The 17,984-nt window shown below is 43.8% G+C and overlaps 1 long non-coding RNA gene across 1 annotated transcript in view; it reads left to right on the top strand.

Moving 5' to 3' along the window:
• LOC306808681 overlaps window positions 1-17,984 on the top strand; it is a 93,096-nt gene that overhangs the window by 11,392 nt on the left and 63,720 nt on the right. The gene's annotated exons all lie outside the window — the stretch shown is intronic.

A 17,984-nucleotide genomic window follows, 5' to 3' on the forward strand; every position in this document is an offset into this window, starting at 1 on the left:
GGTTTGTGTTTGAATACCAGTCTGTTCCCAGGCTGCAAGTGTTGAGTAAAATTGCCTAGATTATCCAAAAAATCCCCCAAATCACCTATGCAATGTGCTGAGGGTGAGCCTGTGGGTTCAGGTGCTGGGTGAAAGCTGCAGGCAGCATTGCAATGCAAATGTGCAATGAGCCAAAGGAAGCAGCTCAGGAGGAAGTGAGGCCACTGCTTCACACTCTGCAAAATTCCTGAATGTTTTTAAGTTCTAAGGCTGTGTGGGAGCGGTGAGGAGCCCTGACAGAGCAGTTAGTAAAACTGAGGTAATTTACAACAGGCACAAGCTGTTTGGGAACTCATGTCCTCACAAATAACACCAGAGTTCTCTGACAGCATGAGATCCTCACCTTGGGAAGTTTTGCAGTAGCCAAACCTGCAGGAGTAGTGCTAAGTACTGACACAAGATCGTTTGGGAAGAATTTGGGGCCGTAAATATGCATGGTATTCGTGTGATCCCACCCCCAAAGATAAGCTCTTCTAATGCAAGTTTGAGCTGAAATCCCAAAGATACACGTTATCTTGACAAAGCCTTGATAAGAGCATTTTGAACCATTTGATTCCCTAGAACTTTAAAAAATCAGATGGGATTAAACAGTGCTGGGGTGCATAATTTCAAAATCAGGAACTGGGTAACCTGCATTGCATTGACTTTCTTTTCTGGTGTCAGCAGCTGTGGCTTGCCAAGCTTGGGTTTTCAATCCTGCAAACTCACAACTGCAGTCTGGCTCCTTTTGCAAATTGCAACAGAGTTCTCTGCTGGATTTTTAACTGTTAAAAATAGTTTAATTTGCAGTGAAGAGGGGAGATTAATTCCAGATCACTTCCAGTGAGAGCCTAAACTCAGGATTTTATTCCCTCCTTTGTGCACTCCCACACTGGACCCTGTCTGAACAGGCTGGTGCATTTCTTTCTTTCAGGTGCTGACCTGACAAGATGTGGGTCTTGCTCCTGCTACAACCATGTCCCTTTTCTTGTCTTGTCCCCATCTCTGCCCCAAGAAAATACAAAGCAGATCCCATGCGTTTCAGGGGTAAATGGGGTTGTGGAATGGGTGATGTTTTCAAATTTAATTTGTTTTTAGAAGGAAAGCAACAGGGTGCAATTGATTTTCAAACGCAGAAGAAAGCTGGGAGTGGGAGGACAATCAATACTGGGCTTGACTACTGCATTCCAATGGAGTGTCTGCATGGCAATGAGTCCAGAGAAAAGATTTCAATTAAGCAGCAAATGACTTGGTAACCAAAGACTTCTGCCACTTCAGCAAGATGCCAGACAGTGCAATACACTGATTTCTTCTCATTAACTGTAGACTGGATGAAGTATATGGAAATGGAAAATGTGTGTGGGAGGGGAAAGGCAATACAAATCTAATAAGCATCTAATAATCTTTAAGTGGAAAAAGATAATTAGAAACTGCAATTCCCCTGGCATTTGTTTTAAAAAATGAGGTGGAAGAGCACATAAGTCAGTGCTCATCTTTCCTGTAAACTCAATGTGAAAGCCTCTACTCAATATATTCACCCTACTTCCAATGAGTGAGTGTTGGGTACCCTTCTGCATCAAAGTTGCAAACAAATTAAATTCATGGGCTCACTTCCTCACTCCCTCACTATTATGGAAACAAATATTTGGATAACTGAATCTCAGAAACCTCTGGGAGAGGACCACATCTCCCAGTCCCACTGCTTTCTGCAGCTTCAGCCCCATCCCTGTGGCCAGTCCCTGGGACTGTCACACAATGCATGTTTGAAAATCAGTCTGTTTGCTGTGTGGTGTTGACCTGGGAATGGTGAGTTCTGAGTTCTTTCCAGTTCCTGTTTGGTTACTAGATAATTTCCTAAAACTAGATTACCCCTGGATTTAACAAGAAAAGGCAAGAAAGCAGAGCATAGGGAGCAGCAAAGCCTTTCTAGAAGCAGGCAGCTGAGTCTACTCTCTATCTTAGAAATAATGGCAGAAAACACCACTGGGAGCTACAGAGAGGCTGATGCACCACCTGCTTTAGGTGGATGGATTCTGTCTAACAGAGCCCCAAAATCTTCACTCTGGTTGTGACAGCTGAGCTTTGCAGTGGCAGCTTAGCTCAGACAGCACCCAAAAAATCTGCCAGCTTCCTCTGTCCTCCAGGTCTGTCTGGACTAGTGCTTTATGTGCTGTCTTGGGAGCTTTCTGGGATTTTCTCCATCCCTCAGTCCTTCCAGAACACCCTCGAAAGTCCCACAGGACTGTTCGTCTCCTGGCTCAGCAGGAGGAGAGGGAAATTGCCAAGTGATTGAAAATTATTGGCAATGGAAGAGAATTGGAAATTTAGTGTGGGTTGTGTTGCTCAGAGAGGAGATTTATTCTGTGCATAAACAAAGAGAGGCAAGGGCTGTAACAAACCCACCGAGGATGGGTTTGCACTGGTGTAAGAGTTGTCTGGGCACATTTTAATAGCAGTCTGACACAGGCTTATCTTATTTATGCTGCTCTAATCCCTAGTGGATCTGGCTGAGAAAGTGCCATCAGGCAATCATCACAGCAGCTACAATGGGAAGGATCTCTTCAAAGGGTCGATGAGCTAGCATAATCTTTTGTGATATTGCTGCTGGTGTGTAAGCAGAGAGCCCCTGGGAGGTCCAGCCACAAGCAGGATCTGGAAATGGGGGAGATGAGCAGCCCAGGATTGCATCCCTTAAAACAGAGCAGTCAAGCTTTGCAGGACACCTATTGCTGGTTTTTCCCAGCTTATGCAGGCACTGTTTACTCTGTCTTCATCATTTTGTTTCAGCTAAACATATATTAAATAAATATATTCTTACAAACAATTATTTGGTTTAGAAAGTGGCTCTTCTGCAGTCTGGATGTGTCTGTTCACTTGATTCCTGGCTTCCCAGTTATCTGTCCCTTTCTCTTCCTCCTTCCATTTTCATGATCCTTGAGCAATATTTTCATACTTTTTTTTTTTTTTTTTTCTTTTTTGGCTGTGGCCATGGTTGTCCATCTAATTAAGTCCAACATCACCAAATGCTCTGTTCTGGCTGAATGCTGATACTAAGAAATATATTTTTCTTTTTTTTCTTTAATTTTTTTTTTTGCCTTTTCAAAGAGGAGTGATGAAGGAATTTAATTAGCACAGAGCCTCTATTCCCTTGTCAAATAATTTAATTGTTAATCATTAATTCTGAGTGTAAAAAAATTATGTCTGGCAGCAGAAACAAACTGTTGCAAAACAAGTGTTTGTAGAGGAAATATCTCTCTTCAAAGTGTGAAAGGCTCAGGTCCCTGTGAAGATAAAGTGGTGCCACATCAGTGGCTCCAGAGAAATGGGATCTCTGCAGGCTGGGGAGAGAGGAAATACCTCATCCCCTACCCTGGTTCTGTGCTGCTCAACAAAGGTTTATGAAATGGCTTGTTTGGGGTTTTTAAATTTTATTTATGAAACACAGCAAGCCAGAAACCTTGGCAGAGATGTGCTGGGAATAGTGTTCAGGTGAGCTGCCTCACACATTTGTCCTTCAAATGTTGCATGTTCTTGAAGTAAATATCCCAGGGGAGGGAAATATCCATCAGGGCTGAGGCAGGGTGAGTGTGCAGAATAACTGCTTCCCCCATTACCTTCAGAGCCAGGCTAGGGCAGTGCTGGGGGCTGGGGATGTGGGAGAATTCATCAGCTTGGTTTTATTGACTGCAGCAGGCTCTGAGAGGGGCAGTTGCAAAGAGAACATTGAATATCTGGGCACAGAAAGGCACAGTGCTGTCCATGATTAACAAGTGCAGCCCAGGGTAACTCTCTTCTTCCTCTTCCTGAACCCCCTCCCTGGGCACAGAGCAGATCCTGGGGCTCAGCAGAGCCCAGCCTGGGTTCAGATGATGCTGGGGCTGCCTGTTTCTCTGTTCTCCTCTGCAGCAGGAAGGACAGATTGTCCTGGTGAAAAGAAAAAGGGGCAGCCCTAAACTCTGCACCCAGACATTTATTTCTGACTGCACACCAACATGTTATCTGGAGGGGAATGCTGCCAGGCCCTTGCTGGGAAGGCTTGGCAGAGACTGCAAGCAGACTTTTTATTTTAATGATTAGATTTACTATCAAAATTAATAGCACAATCAATATTGATATGCAATTCAATTAAATAGGATGAAACTCATTGCCTGCGTGTTTTTCTCTGTCACCTTGTCTGAATTTCTGGCCTGCAGTATTAGAGGTGGAAAGCAGATGGAATAGTGGAGGTGTGTGGGAGAAGAGAGCCCCAATACTGAATTTTTGGCTTGTGCTGGTGCTGAGCAGAAGGAGCTGTGAGTGTTACAGATGTGCTGGTTGCACAGTAGTGATCTCAATCCCTTGGTCGTGCTCAGCTGCTGACATGTTATAGCCCCTGGGTGTGGGGTGTACTCAGGGGTCAATTAATTTTAAAGTTAATTCTCACAGGTGGGAAGGGAATTTGGACATGGTTGTTTTCTTGATTCAGCTGAGTGTTCATGCAGGAGAGGCAGGGAGCAGGCCTGAATACGAGAACAGGTTAAGAAAGTAGATTTCTCCAGTGAAGCTGGAGAAATACAAAAATTGAGAAGCTGTGGAGAGATTTTACTCTGAGAAAGAAATGGTCAATGAGCTATTATTTGTCTCCGTTAGTGGCAGGAGGATGGGGACAAGAAAGAAAGAGCATGTTTGTTAAATGTTTCTGTCCTGCATGCTGTGCTCTGTTGCTCTTTAAACCAGTTCTAGCTCTTGCACCAGAAGTAACTGCATTGCAGCAGTCACAGGATGTAACCAGTTAAAGTTTTAACCCAAAGCATCCCAAAACACTCTCAAAGGTCCTGCACAGCCCATGTTGTCACTGATCCCTGTGGCTGTACATGAGGAGAGGAACTGGGAGGTGCTTTGTCATGAACCTCAGGGAATTAACCCTCTGTGATCATTCCCATGCAGGCTAAGCTGTAACAACTTTACTGGAGTGAGAAAAATCTCTTCAGACTGCAGCATTCTGGTGTCTCTGTGCTCTGCTGCCACGTTCCTGCAGCCCATGGCTCCTATGCCATATGGCAAAACACTCTGTCCAGAACTATAAACCATCCCAATTACACTGATTAACTCTATGGAAAGACACCAGCACTTGGAACATTTGCTGATGCTGCCTGGACAGAGCAGTAAGAAAATAATAAATGACTCGACAATTGGCTGGGGGGAGGAGAAATCTGCATGTTGTATTTAGTTGGGAATAGCAGAGGGACACCAATAAACTGTATGGGAATAATGCTCAAATTTGTGCTGGGTCTCTGTTCCTCACAAGGATTGTTGTTCTGTGGTCACTCTCGCTTAGTGCATACTAAAAAGTGTTTGTTAAATTAATTTTTGAGCCACAGGCATTATCTCTAGTGACTTTCTCAACTATTCCCTCTTCCAGAAGCATCTGCAGCTCTTGGAGCCCATGCAGTGACTTTTTGGAGATATAAGATCCTAAGCCTCTGAGACAGGTTTGAAAACAGTTCAAGCAACAGAGAAGCACAAGTCAAAGCTCAGGTTTTAACCACTTGTGAGATAAATCCAGCAAAGATCAGCATTGACTCTTACCTGTGCCTATACTTAGAGGTTTGCAAAAAAATAAGTTATAATTGCTTTTTTTTATTTTGTTGAAAAACAAAGGGGAAAACATCTTTGCAAAGACAAAAGCATGTGTCCGTAGCTTCACACACACACAGAATATTCCTTTTAAAGTCAGGAAGGCTAGTCAGATATTCAAAGTCATGCATAAACAGCCCTCCTGAAGGCAGTAAATAAAGGGGGAAAATGTCTTAACAAGATGAAACTTCACAATCTAGGTAAGAATATTCCCTGTGCTGATGTGCTGCTGATGTGGTGTTTGGATGGAGAGCTGCAATGGGAACCTCAATTGACGTCAGAGGGTTTCAGATCACAGAGCAGACAAGTGTCAGAGAATTAGGAGGAATCCTGGATCTCTTCTATCTATAGCTCTGCAGTCATCAGTTCAAACAGCTCACTATGGCAGCTTTTTAAAAATTAGTTTTAGTTTAAGGATTTATGCTGCTCGTTAAGATTGGGTAAGGATATTGTAACATTTTTGCTAAATCAGAAGTGGTATGAATAGAATTCTCTTAAGAGATATGACATGTAGTGCAGAGTGTTGGTGGATCTTATCTTCTACAACAATTTTTTGCTGCAGATCCTTTGAAGAGGTCTCCTGAGCTACCCTGTGTAACTTACCTACAAAACTGAGAGTCCTGTGGTAAAACTGGGGTTCTCTGATGAATTTTGTGCTGTGTAAAATGAGTTGTGTCATGAGAGTGCTCATGTTGATATTTTCTGATGGAATTGATCATTGTCATTGCAATGCAAATACCCTGCTAGACTTGAATGTTCCCTCTGTACCCTCTGTGATTCCATCAGTTTATTCATGAGCAATAATGAAATGTAACTTCTGGAATGAAAGGCTAAGCCCTGGGTCCCCTGCCCAGAAGGGATTTTCTCCTTCTCACTCCAGGTGCCCTCTGACTTTGTTTTGTCAGGGAATTGAAGAAACCAAACTTCATCTGTTCAGCCCTGATGCAGGGAGAGCAAGCTGTGTTTGATGAGGCTGCTGCTTTGTCAGCTACACTACTGGGAGATGATTTCAAACTCCACAGCTCTGTGTCAGGGTGTGATGGATGGGACTGGAAGCTGGACAATGCTTGTAATTCCCAGGCCCATGGGGTGGCAGGAGAGGTGGGATACACACATTTTGGGTTGTAAATGAGATCCTGGGCAACCTGGTGTAGGAAAGAATTCTGTGTTGTGAGTGGATGTGCCAGCAACTACTGCCCTGGTCAGCAGTGCTTCCAGAGGGTGAAAGGACTGTGAGCAAAGAGACAGGATTGTAAACATACCCCTCAGAAAGTCTTTTTTTTTTTTTTCCACAGCCTGTCTTCACATTCTTATAAGGAAAGGTTCCCTCACCCAGCAGCCAGAGCTTCTCCACTCCTTCCTGTGGTGAGCACACTCTGCTGTTAGGGGGGACAGAACCAACATTGCACAGGCACTGTTGGCACCACCAAGGACATTTGGAGCTAAGGCTTTTTAAAAGGGTGCTGATAACAGCTGGCCCTTGCAAGTTCTCAGGTTTTATAACTCCCCCATAAAAGAGGGGAGGAGGGGGTCTCTGCTCGAGGCTTTATACAATGCATTTTATACTGGCATCAGCTGAAAAAAAAAAAGAATAAAAACAAAATTGGAAGAAATCAAGGGAAGGTGAGCAAACCATGATTTTGTCTGGATTTCCTGCAGGATTCCCGGCTCAGCTGCATTTTGCTGCCGAGCCAGACGAGCGGCAGAGGCACGATCCCCCCCGATCCCGCCTGCGCTGCTGTTAAATTGATTTGTGTGTTTGCTCGGGCTGCCGGGGCTGGGGAAGGGGATTTGCATTCCGGGCGAGCGGTGGCAGGCGGCGCTGGCAGGGCGAGGGGAGTGCTGCCGGCAGCCGGGCTGATTGATGGCACTGCAAGCCCTGCTGCTCCAGCCATGCGACACTCCCGGGCTTGGAGCCCCCGGCGCTCTGTTCCCTCTTCACCCACCCCACGGTGAGGCACTGATAAACACAAGAGGGTTCCCTGGCTGTCTGCTGAGGCTCTTGGGTGTTTTGTCTTTTTTTTTTTTTCCCCGTGTTTTTTTCCTTTCTTAGCAGTCTGTGAGCCTCAATGGAAGAGTGAGGAGGGAGAAATCAAAAGGAAAGCAGGGATGCTGAAGTATTTTCTGTTGTTTTGCCCTCCCTCTCAAAATCTAAATTTAGTGGGGTTCGGTAAATTAAGGTCTCTCCTGCTCTTCTTGCTGGCACTTATGTCCAACAGAGATGTATTTACAGGATGCCAGCTGTGTCTGTGTGCCAGCCAGATGTGGTGTGGTCCCCAAGCCAGCAGCTCACCATGGTGCATTGTATGGATGGACTAGCTGCATAATGGGAGAGGCTCAGCTCCTGTAAACAATGGGTGTGTGCATCTGCCTCCATCTATTTCTGTTCTCTGCAGGCCCCCTCTGGGCTTTGGCCTTGCTGAGGGGAGGACAAATATTGTATTTCTGGATTTTTTCAGTTCTTCTGCATTAGTCTCTTGAAGCACCAGAGAGATTTAAGAGCAGCTTGGAGGTGTGTATGGGATCGATAGCACCAGATCAGCTGGACTGCATCAGCACTTTCCCAAGAGGGGAACTGTAACATTTTGCACCAATCTTGCCTAAGAAATCCCAATGCAAACCAGCTCCTCTGGAGGGAAATAGTTTCTGCTCAGTCTGCCTTTGTAAACACCAATGTAAATTGTTTGGATACTTTGGGGGAAGGGTGAGAGAAAAGAAAACAGTGAAATTTTTTGGTCTCTTTAAAGGGTACTGACCTGTTGAATTAGCAGTGGTTCATTATGCTGAGTACAATGCAAAAGTTACTCTTTCCTGGGCTGTGCTAGTAGGTCTGGAAGTCAGCAGCCAGAGAGTCCATTGTTGAGTTTTCTGGTCATGGCTGCTAATGATCCTTCCAGTGCCTTGCAGGAAGAATTCCTTCTTCTCTCACTCCTTCTCTTTTTGCTTCATGTACCCCAAACTGATGTTGGGTTTTGGTGTGTTGTTGGTTTGGGTTTTTGTCATTTTGTTGGATTTTTTTTTTTTTCCAAAATAAAGTTATCAAAAGTTCTTGGAATTACTTTTTTTTTTTGTCCATAAAAAAAATTGAATCAAACTATGGTGGGGAGGGTGTGCTGGAATGACATTTTTATCTTTTGAAAGCTTATGGTGAATCCTTTCTCTTGGAAAGTGTGAGGTGCACAGGTGTAGCCATAGTTCACAAAAAAACTAATAATTTGTGCTCTTGCTGATAGATAAGGTCAGTAGAAACATGCCAGGTAATGAGAAGAAAAGGGTAATTTACAGGACAATAGTGAAACCCTGATTTAATGTGCCACAATAGTGAGAGCTAATACAGGCAAATAAACCAGATGGAAGTCATAATTTGTAAACAGCCTCTCTGTTGTCTTAACATTGATCACTTTGGGATGTCAGAAAAGCTCCAGGTCATAGAAAATAAGCAAGTAAGAATAGGTGTGTGTGGTTTGACATAATTAAATGTTGTTGGTGTGATTTTTAAAGCATGATTTTTTTTTTTAAGACTCTTGTCTTTCATCAGTACCTAAATAGCAATTATATTCATTAGGTTCTTGACACTGGAATTTGGAGAGCCCTTCTAACCTGTCTCCTGGGATGAAAGGAGAACAGGCCTGTGTACTGGTTTTCTATTGCAGATAAATAATTACTACTCGGTGCTGGGATAATAAAGTAATTTAATTTTGGACATTGATTAACTTCTTAATTCAGATGTTGGGATCCTTTTCTATCCAGGACAGCTCATGAGAGTTTGGTGACATGCATTTCTTAAGCTCACAGGGGATGTGTTTACCCAGGACCAGGGGGAGTTGCCCTGTGCTGTTGCTTATGAGGGCTTTTCTTCCTGGCTGGAATCGCTTGCTCAGCAGCAGAGTGAACTTCCTGAGCCTTTTCCTGTGCTGTTAAATCAGTGCTGGGACACTCATGGTCAGAGGGCTGCTGACTTGCTTCATACCTAAGGGTGTCCAACATCTCTTACGGAAGAAGGAGAACAAGGATACCCATGCCTAAATTCTTGTTTTTGAAGAGTCTCTGTAGTGCCTTTGCATGGAAGGGCATGGTCTGACCATTCCCTCCAGATCTCAATCTCTTTTCAGAAGCAGCTCCTCAGGTATTTGAACAGTAAATCTCTGTTCTGCCAGTGGGACTTGCTGCAGTGTAGGGTAATATTTAGAGTGAGCCAAAGTGGACAGCCAGTCTGCATTACCTAAAATCTGCACAGCAGCAGTGCCTCAAAGACCAAGGATATTTTATTAGTCCATGTGAGAAACACAACATTTGTTGTAATGGTTTTGATAGGTAGGTTGGTTATTAGGGTTTTCCTGATCTTTGTACCCAGCCTAAGGTGGGGTGGGAAATAACGGGTTTTTTTCCAATCATTTGTGGAGCATGTTTTAATCTCTGAACCATCCACAGAGCAGGTCTGGAGTTGTCTAAGGCAGCTGTTTGGCTAAGAAGGCTGTTAGAAAATGTTTTGTGTAGTTTATGTTGATTTCTCTTAGATGCAAGAGTCAGGATGGATGGATCAAAGTCCCTGCAGAAGGCAGGGTCCCAGACATTTTGTGCTTTTGCTGCAATGACACCAAATTAATCTTTCTTTACAGAATGATTTATAAGAGTTTCTAGAATTGTCTACATCATCATATTTTCAAACCTTGGCTCTGTAACCCTTTTAGTGGGGTCTCTAATGGGACTACTAAAGGTTGCAGACCAAAGCAGCTGAAGAGTATCCTTAGAATCATCTGGTCCAAGACTTTGCTAAATCATTTATATTTCATGGAGATGAGGGACTCTGCAGAGGCATAACAGGTCACAACTTCTAGTAGATTTTAGTTAGCATGGGGAAAATATTCTGTGACTACTGACAATATCTGCTGCACTGTTTGTCTTGTGGCTCTGGAAGTCTCTGGTTAGGGCTCCACTCTGTAATGTTACCTCTTCCTGCAGAGCTATATAAGAAGCCTTAGAGATATGGTGCAGGTTATTCTTCTCATTCTTGGTATTTTCAAGGACATGAAACCAGCAGCTCTCCAATCATCCCCTTTACTTGCCAAGACAGTTTTAGGAGAAGGTTTGTTCCTGGTTTTTTTTTTTTCCCCTCCCAACAAGGTTGAGGCTTCATGTTCACAGTGGCACCTTCCTGTTGTTTTAAAAACTGGCAATGAAGACCTCTGTTACTGACAGGAGGGAATATAAACACGCCAGTTGGAGCAATCCAATAGGGACTGAGGCTGGCAGCAACTTTTAGCCTGTGACTCACTTGGAGCCTTGAATCACTCCTGCTAGCTGACAGATTGTTGTTCGGAAGGGGCCAACTCTGATCTTGAGTCACGAAGATTGTGCTGCTGATTCCTGATATTAGGACCAAAAACAGGCCCAGAGATTTTCAGAGCCTCACAGGACAGTGTCCATTTGGGTAAGGTGTCAGTTCTAGGGCATTTTTTCACTCCTAATTTGACAAGGTGCATTCCTACCTCCAGCTTATGCAGTGATGTTTCTGGACCATTACAACTATTAAAATGTAATGGTACCACAGAAAGTCCAGGCCAGATTATCACAGGATAAGGGAGCATTCTGTTCTGCATGAAGGAATTCACAACTGACCATTCAGGGTGTGTAGTTAGACTTTGGGAGAATGATTGATTGTAAATGTCTCCACAGATATAAGCAGGACATTTGGAAATCCCTGTGTTCAATATTGCCCCAAACTCTCTGATTTATTTTAAAGAACTAGCACTTTGCTTTACCTAGATACCTGTAAGGAAAGCTTGGTCAAACAAGCTGTCTTCATCCCCAACCCAGTTCCCATCCCTGCTCCTGCCCAGGTTCCCAGTAAAAGCCTGAGTCACAGCTAAGTGACTGCAGTCTGAGGAGGCAGGTAGCAGGATGGGAAGTGCTCTTCCATAAATAAAGGCATGTCGGAATAAGCCACATATCACAAATTCCTTCTGAAACACCCCAACTGGAACAGAAACAAATATCATATTGGCAATACCATAGTGTTTGCATTTACACACCAGCTGTTACTCTTTCCCATGGGGACTTGTTTTTTGAAAGGCTGGCAGAGGACATTTTTGTTAAGCAACAAATCTAGCCTTATTTTCTATATTTGCTTATTTTCCTATATTGGCTGTATATAATTTTCCTTTGAATCTTCGATTATCTTCTTACTTTTTTTTTCTTTCTTTTTTTTTTTTTTTTTTTTTAAATTTAAATTTTATTTTAAAAAATATTTGCGTGGTATATGTGCTAACATATCATGGATTCTCTTTCCAGAATATTTTGACAGTCTGACAATAAAGTGTGGTGCACTCTGTAATTTAGAGCAATGCATATTTCTCTTATGGATTATTGGATTATCAGCTTTGGGTTTGTTAAACATCATGTATGACTGAGTGCAGGAGTAATTGGCACACTAGATTAATGAATGACTGTTAATTAATAATTTTTTCTTACTGAAACTGAAATAGCAAAGCTATTCCTGGACTAGAAAAACTGGTAGATTTTTGGCCTGTAGTAAATTGAACACATAACAAAGTGGGAAAGAAAAAAAGAAACGTTGCATAGAATCAGTTCTGAGCAGGAATTACTGATTGGTTTTTTGTTTGGGCTTTCAAAAAAATGTATTTTCATAAATGATTGCAGTATATAAACCAATTTGATTTCATTCTTTGCCTGTAATTGAATTAAAGCATTTTCAAATATTCTTGAATGTTGATTTTGGGGAAATTAAAGTTCCAGAAATACCTTTTGGATGCAATATGATGTAATACCACATATGTCTGTGTGTAATTTATAACATTATGAACGTTTGCATTAGAATCTGAAGTGACTGGTTTGCCAGGGGTTTGAATGCCCATGACTGTGATTGCTGTGCTGGGAACCTGTCAGTGCTCACAATGTGGTGTGAAGCACAAGTGTGAGCAGGATCTGCAGGACAAATGTGCATCAATTTCACTATTCCAGCACTTCAGAGGAGACCTGGGCAGAGGCTTCAGTACCAGGGACACAGCAAATGCAAGCCTGGAAATACTCTTTCTTTTCAGTTATGTGATTTTCCTTTTGCTTTCTGGTGTTTGCGATGTTTAGTCTTGTTTGTTTTGTTTGTTTTTTTAACCCAATAGTTCCCCACTGTTGAATTAAGAGTTTATTGCACATCCATTTGCTCCCTGTCCGTCCCACTGTGTTGTTCAGGGTTGCAACACGCTTGTGACTAAGATGAGAAAGGATGGCTCTGAAGTGTTGATTGTTGGGCACTGCTTTTCAAAGATTGATGATTTTAGCTATTTCTAGAACTTTTTTTTTTTACCTAACATAAACATTTACTGCTTTGAGTTCATAAGACAATCTTGTTGTCTCTGAATTTTCATGGAATTACAGGAAAAAGTGGGGATATTTCCATTTTTATACCTAGAAAGACTTTTGTGTTCAGAAGGAAGGAGAATGCTAGCACATAGTCTGGTCAGTATTGACAGGTCTGTTACTGTGATTCATAAAATAATAAGCATTTTGCCAGTGATTTTATGCAAATAAAGTCTGTGTTTTCACATTAAACTACAAGGTGAGATTTTGGCAAAACACAGAAGTAAGAGTCACTCAACTGAATTGAAGGCTGAGACTGATGAGCAAGTTCAGATCATGAAACAGGGTTTTGTTCTCCAATTACCTATAGTGGATGTCTTACTTGCTACAGCAGGCTGCAGTTTTCATTGAAATATAGAAGCTTCTACCATTCAAAAAAAATTTTTTTTTTTTTTGGTCCGTTTAATAAAAGCAATGCAAGGATAGATGGACAAGAAGCAATTCTTTAAGACTAAAGCTGTTCGCTCTATCTTAGCCTTAATGAGAAACTGAGCACATCTAAACCAGAGTCAAAATACAGCTGGGTGATGATAATGGGCACAATTGGAAAAAGCTCCCCCCCCATCCCCTTTGGCTTTCATTTAGATTCTGCAAAGAAAGAATATCCAAAACAACACGAAAGGAGAGGGAAAAAAAGTTGGGAAGGAAGGAGATAATTCTTTGCTTTCGATGATTTTAAACACAGCCAGCTAAGGATTGAGGGTGAGCCGTCAGAGGCAGGCAGTACAAACATCCCACGGAACTCACCTGCAATCTGAGGATGGGGAGGGGGCGAGGTGAGGATATTTACCCGGGCAAATTCAATTGCAGCATTGCCAGCCGCCACTAGCTGTCACTTTGCAAGCAGTTGGGGTCGATGTTTTCAGCACTGCGGTTAGCGAGATTGCGGTGCTAATTAAACGGAGTAACTCCCCGAGCCGCGGAACGTCCCGAGCCCGGGGCTGTGAGACAGCAAGCTCGAGGCACCGAGGGGTGGCAAAGGACAGCTCGGGGCAGGGGAGCCGTGCCCAGGGGCTGTGCCCCGAGCTGGGGTGGGCACGGCGCTCAGCCTGGCTGCTCTCCTCGCGTAAAACCGAGCCTTACCTGAAGAAAACGATCGTCTCCCACACGTAGACTCCGAGCGCGTTGACGTTGCACATTTTTCCAGCTCTCGCTGTTGTTTTTTTTTGTACTCCGTGAGGGGTGGGCCGGTGGGGTTGACCAATAAAGTAACCGGGCACTTGGGAAGAAGCGGTGGGGAGAGAGAAACAGCCCCGGGGCACGGGCGGACAGCGGCGGGCGGGCGGGCGCGCTCAGCACCGCGGACAGCGCCCGGTGCGCGCCCGCTCAGCACCGCGGACAGCGGCAGCACCGCGGACAGCGGCAGCACCGCGGACAGCGGCAGCACCGCGGACAGCGGCAGCACCGCGGACAGCGCCGGCTCCGCTCCGCCGCTGCCTCGGCTCGTCCCTCCTCCGCCGGGGCCCCGCCACCGCCACTGCAGTGCTGCTCGGGGCCGGGGCTCCGGGCTGCCCGCACGGAACCCTCCCTTCAGCGGGATGTCGCTCCGGACATCAGGCTGGCGACAGGGGCGGACGCAGCGGGTGTAGGTTTGCCATCAGGGTGCTGGCGGTGAGGTGGGAGGTGGGGGGACGACGACCCTCAACAACCCAGGGTTTAATCTCCGCTGCTGGCCGGAGTGTCTTCCTAATTACATCCACAGGAATTTGTCAGTGTGGAGCCGTGCTGCAGTCCCGGCTGTGTCGCTTTCCTGCCCGCCGTTTGGCTGCTGTTGATTCCTGCTTCCTGGGCTATTTTCCTGCTGAATAAGTTATTGCTGCTGTAGGGAAGGTGTCCCATTGCTCAGGGTTAGAGCGGAGGGGAGCGAAGGGGAAGTTTCTTGGGAAGCACTTCCATTGTGCTCGGAAAGAAAGTGGTTCAGTGTCCTCCTAATGCATCTCATCTCCCCTCTGCCCTCTCTCCCCTGCTAGGACTCGCCAGATCTTGGGAGTTTCTTGCTGCATTAATTTACTAAACTAAAAAAAAAAAAAAAGAAAAAAAAGGACCGAAAAGAAGGGAAAAAAAGGAGGGGGAGGTGGAGAGAGGGAAGACAGAGGGGAGGGGGTAACTCAGCCTCTCCACCATCCCAAGGCCCTCCTCTTAGCTGTGCTCATTGGTCTCGGGGCTGAAAAAACTACTCTAGGACGTGGTTGGATAAACGCATGTTGTTCAGCAGAGGCCGTTAACCTTTAAAGCGCTGATACGTTTTGGTTTTTTAACTTGAATTGCTATCTTTTTAAGAAGTCTCTGAAATCACCTCCCTTGACAGGGCAAGTGAAACGTGCCTTAAATCTCCATCTCGTGGAAGATCTGCTTGGCCGGCAGCTGATATATGTTGCTGTTGGCTTTTAAGGAACATCTCTGGGTTGCATTTCTTTTGTCGTTTAGCTCTGATTTATCATTTTTTCCTTTTTCTCTTTGTTTTGTTTGATTGTGGTTTTTTTTGTCTTTTCCATTTGGTTTTTCAAAGAGCTTTGGCAAACACCAGAGCCGTCAAGGCCAGGGCAGGTAAGGAACATTCAGTAGTTTCTTATCACAGCTCCAGCTGTACTTGCAGAGTGCTGAGCTGGAGGTTGGGGTGGGAAGGATTGGGCTCCTCGGTCACTTTGTCAGTGTCACTCTGCTCGGCTTCTCATCAGCTTCGGAGAATTGAAAAACTTAGCTCTCCTAAATAATCCAGGATTTTTTTTCTTCTCTATTGTCCCACTGTAATGGGATTCTTCTTTAAGTTCTGTTTTGTTTACTTTTTCTGTGCTTTGCAAAACTCCCCACGGCAAAGATTCGCTTTTAACCCCTGTTTAACTGTCTTTAATCTACTCAAGGACTCTTCCCATTCTACGCTGAAGGGTGGAGGAGGACTCTTTCTCCACTACTATTGCAGCTCCTCCAGGCTAGGAAATAAGTTTTTCTTCTCCCTTTGGGTTGCATCTCAAAGGACCTTACTGCCTTACTAAAATTCAACTGATGTTTTTTATTTTCTGCTTTTGTTTTGTTTTGTTTTGTTTTATTTTTTAAATTTTGTTTTAAAGCAGTATGTTTATGTAGTGAAGCAGACAGAAATATCCTTTGGGTCACCATTCAAAAGAAAATAAAGACCTGCTTGGCTTCTAGCCACTGGTACAGTGGGAATTTAATCGGATTTACTCCAGCTCCTGGGTCTCGGTGTCTGGATAGATTAATAACAGGCTCTGATTTCACCTCATGGAGATTCCTGGGGACGTGATTCCATGCAGCATTTCCTGCATGCTGCTTGCTGGCTCCTTGCTGTCCCTTCTCTCCTGACATTTATCCCCACATGGATGAGCCTCTGCCACTGTGCTTTTCCAGTCCCCCATGGGCTGACAGACCAGAGGAGGAGCTCCAGACCGAGTGTTAACAGGACCCACACAGCAGGAAAGAAATGGTCTTTCTTTTTTTTTTTTTTTTTTTTTTTTTTTTTTTTTTTTTTTTTATAACTGGGAAGCAGTACAAAGAGCAGGAAGCAGAATAATCTCTTGGCATCTGTGGGTTAATTGTAGAGGCTGTCAGCCTTCTTGTTCCCTTAGAAATGGAAATGGGCTCTGTAGGAGATACCAATGTCTTATGTGATAATTACCTTGCTTGCAAGTTTGATCTTTATACCAAAAGATCTGGGCTTGTCTCTTGTCTCCACTTGCTGTCCCTGCAACTTTTTGGACCAGGGGAGTAGGGGGGCTGTGCCTGAGATAAAAAAAGCAGATAGATCTCCTGTTTATGTAGGATAAAGAGTCTTCTTGGCTGTTACTGTTGAAAGGTCTCAAAAATGCTTTTCCCAGGGAAAGAATTTCTCTGCTTTGCACTCAGCTCTCCTGGTGGTAATGGTAACCAGGGGGCCCAAGGACACGTTTGCTGATATTCAAATATTTCTCTCTACTGGAGAGGACCAGGAACATTATTTGCTTAGATATTTGGAGATATGGAGGATAAACCAGATTGCAACAGAGATTTAGAGCAGGTCATTAGGCGTTGAGGTAATGTTGACCAGGGAATCAAAACAAAATAAATGTGAATTTAATGGATATGAATTTTGCATGTTTTATCAGGATGACCTCAATGGTACCCACACATTCTAATTTACATTTTTGTCTATGCTGTACTATATCACTCTTAATTGCTTGCCTTGGCACAGTGCTATTTACTGTGCTATGTGAACATGTCAGGCCTTGGTCAGGATGGTTTCAGGTCCTCAGAATTCATGTCCTCTGATTTAACCATGGTGATTCCAGAAACGGCCTCACTGACTCCCATCTATAGTTTCTGTCTTTTTTAGTTCCTGATGTTCTTTCATCTGTAGATATCTGTGATGAAGTTTCCCACATTTGTTCTGTACCATGCCAGATATTTAGACTTTCTTCTGTTCTCTAAGAAGTTAAGGGCAGATAAACTGGACATAGGTCTGGAATAATGGCTGGAAGTCAATTTTATCACTGTTACTTTAAGTCACTCTTGTCCTCAGGTACTTCTCTCCCTGAATCTGTCCTGGCTTCCTCTTAGATCAGATTTTAGCTTTCTGCTTGGTTTTACTGCAGTGGTTTGTGATTTATTGTTTTAGGGGAAAGGTTCACTTGCCAGGTCTGCTGCTTTTCAAGCAGAGTCCAAATGGTTTTGAAAGGCATTAGTCTTTCTCTGGTGGCACTTGTACAAATTACAGAATTGAAGATAACTTATCATTATGTCAAATGAGGCTCTTAAAATTAGAATTACCTGCTGCGTGTTCATCTTGTTCTTGTTTTTAGTTTTAAAGTAGATGAGTCTTGTAAAACTCGCTCATAGGTGAAATTGGGAAGATTCTTTGTTATCTTCTCTCTGGACTGTGGGTGATGGATTCTCTTCAATATAAGACATCACAAAGATAATGGTTTTAATTTGTTTTTCAGCACTAAACTAAAATTTGGGAAGGATGTGCATGAGGACTG

This window comes from Erithacus rubecula, assembly GCF_903797595.1.
Source record: "Erithacus rubecula genome assembly, chromosome: 16".
Taxonomy (NCBI): Eukaryota; Metazoa; Chordata; class Aves; order Passeriformes; family Muscicapidae; genus Erithacus; species Erithacus rubecula.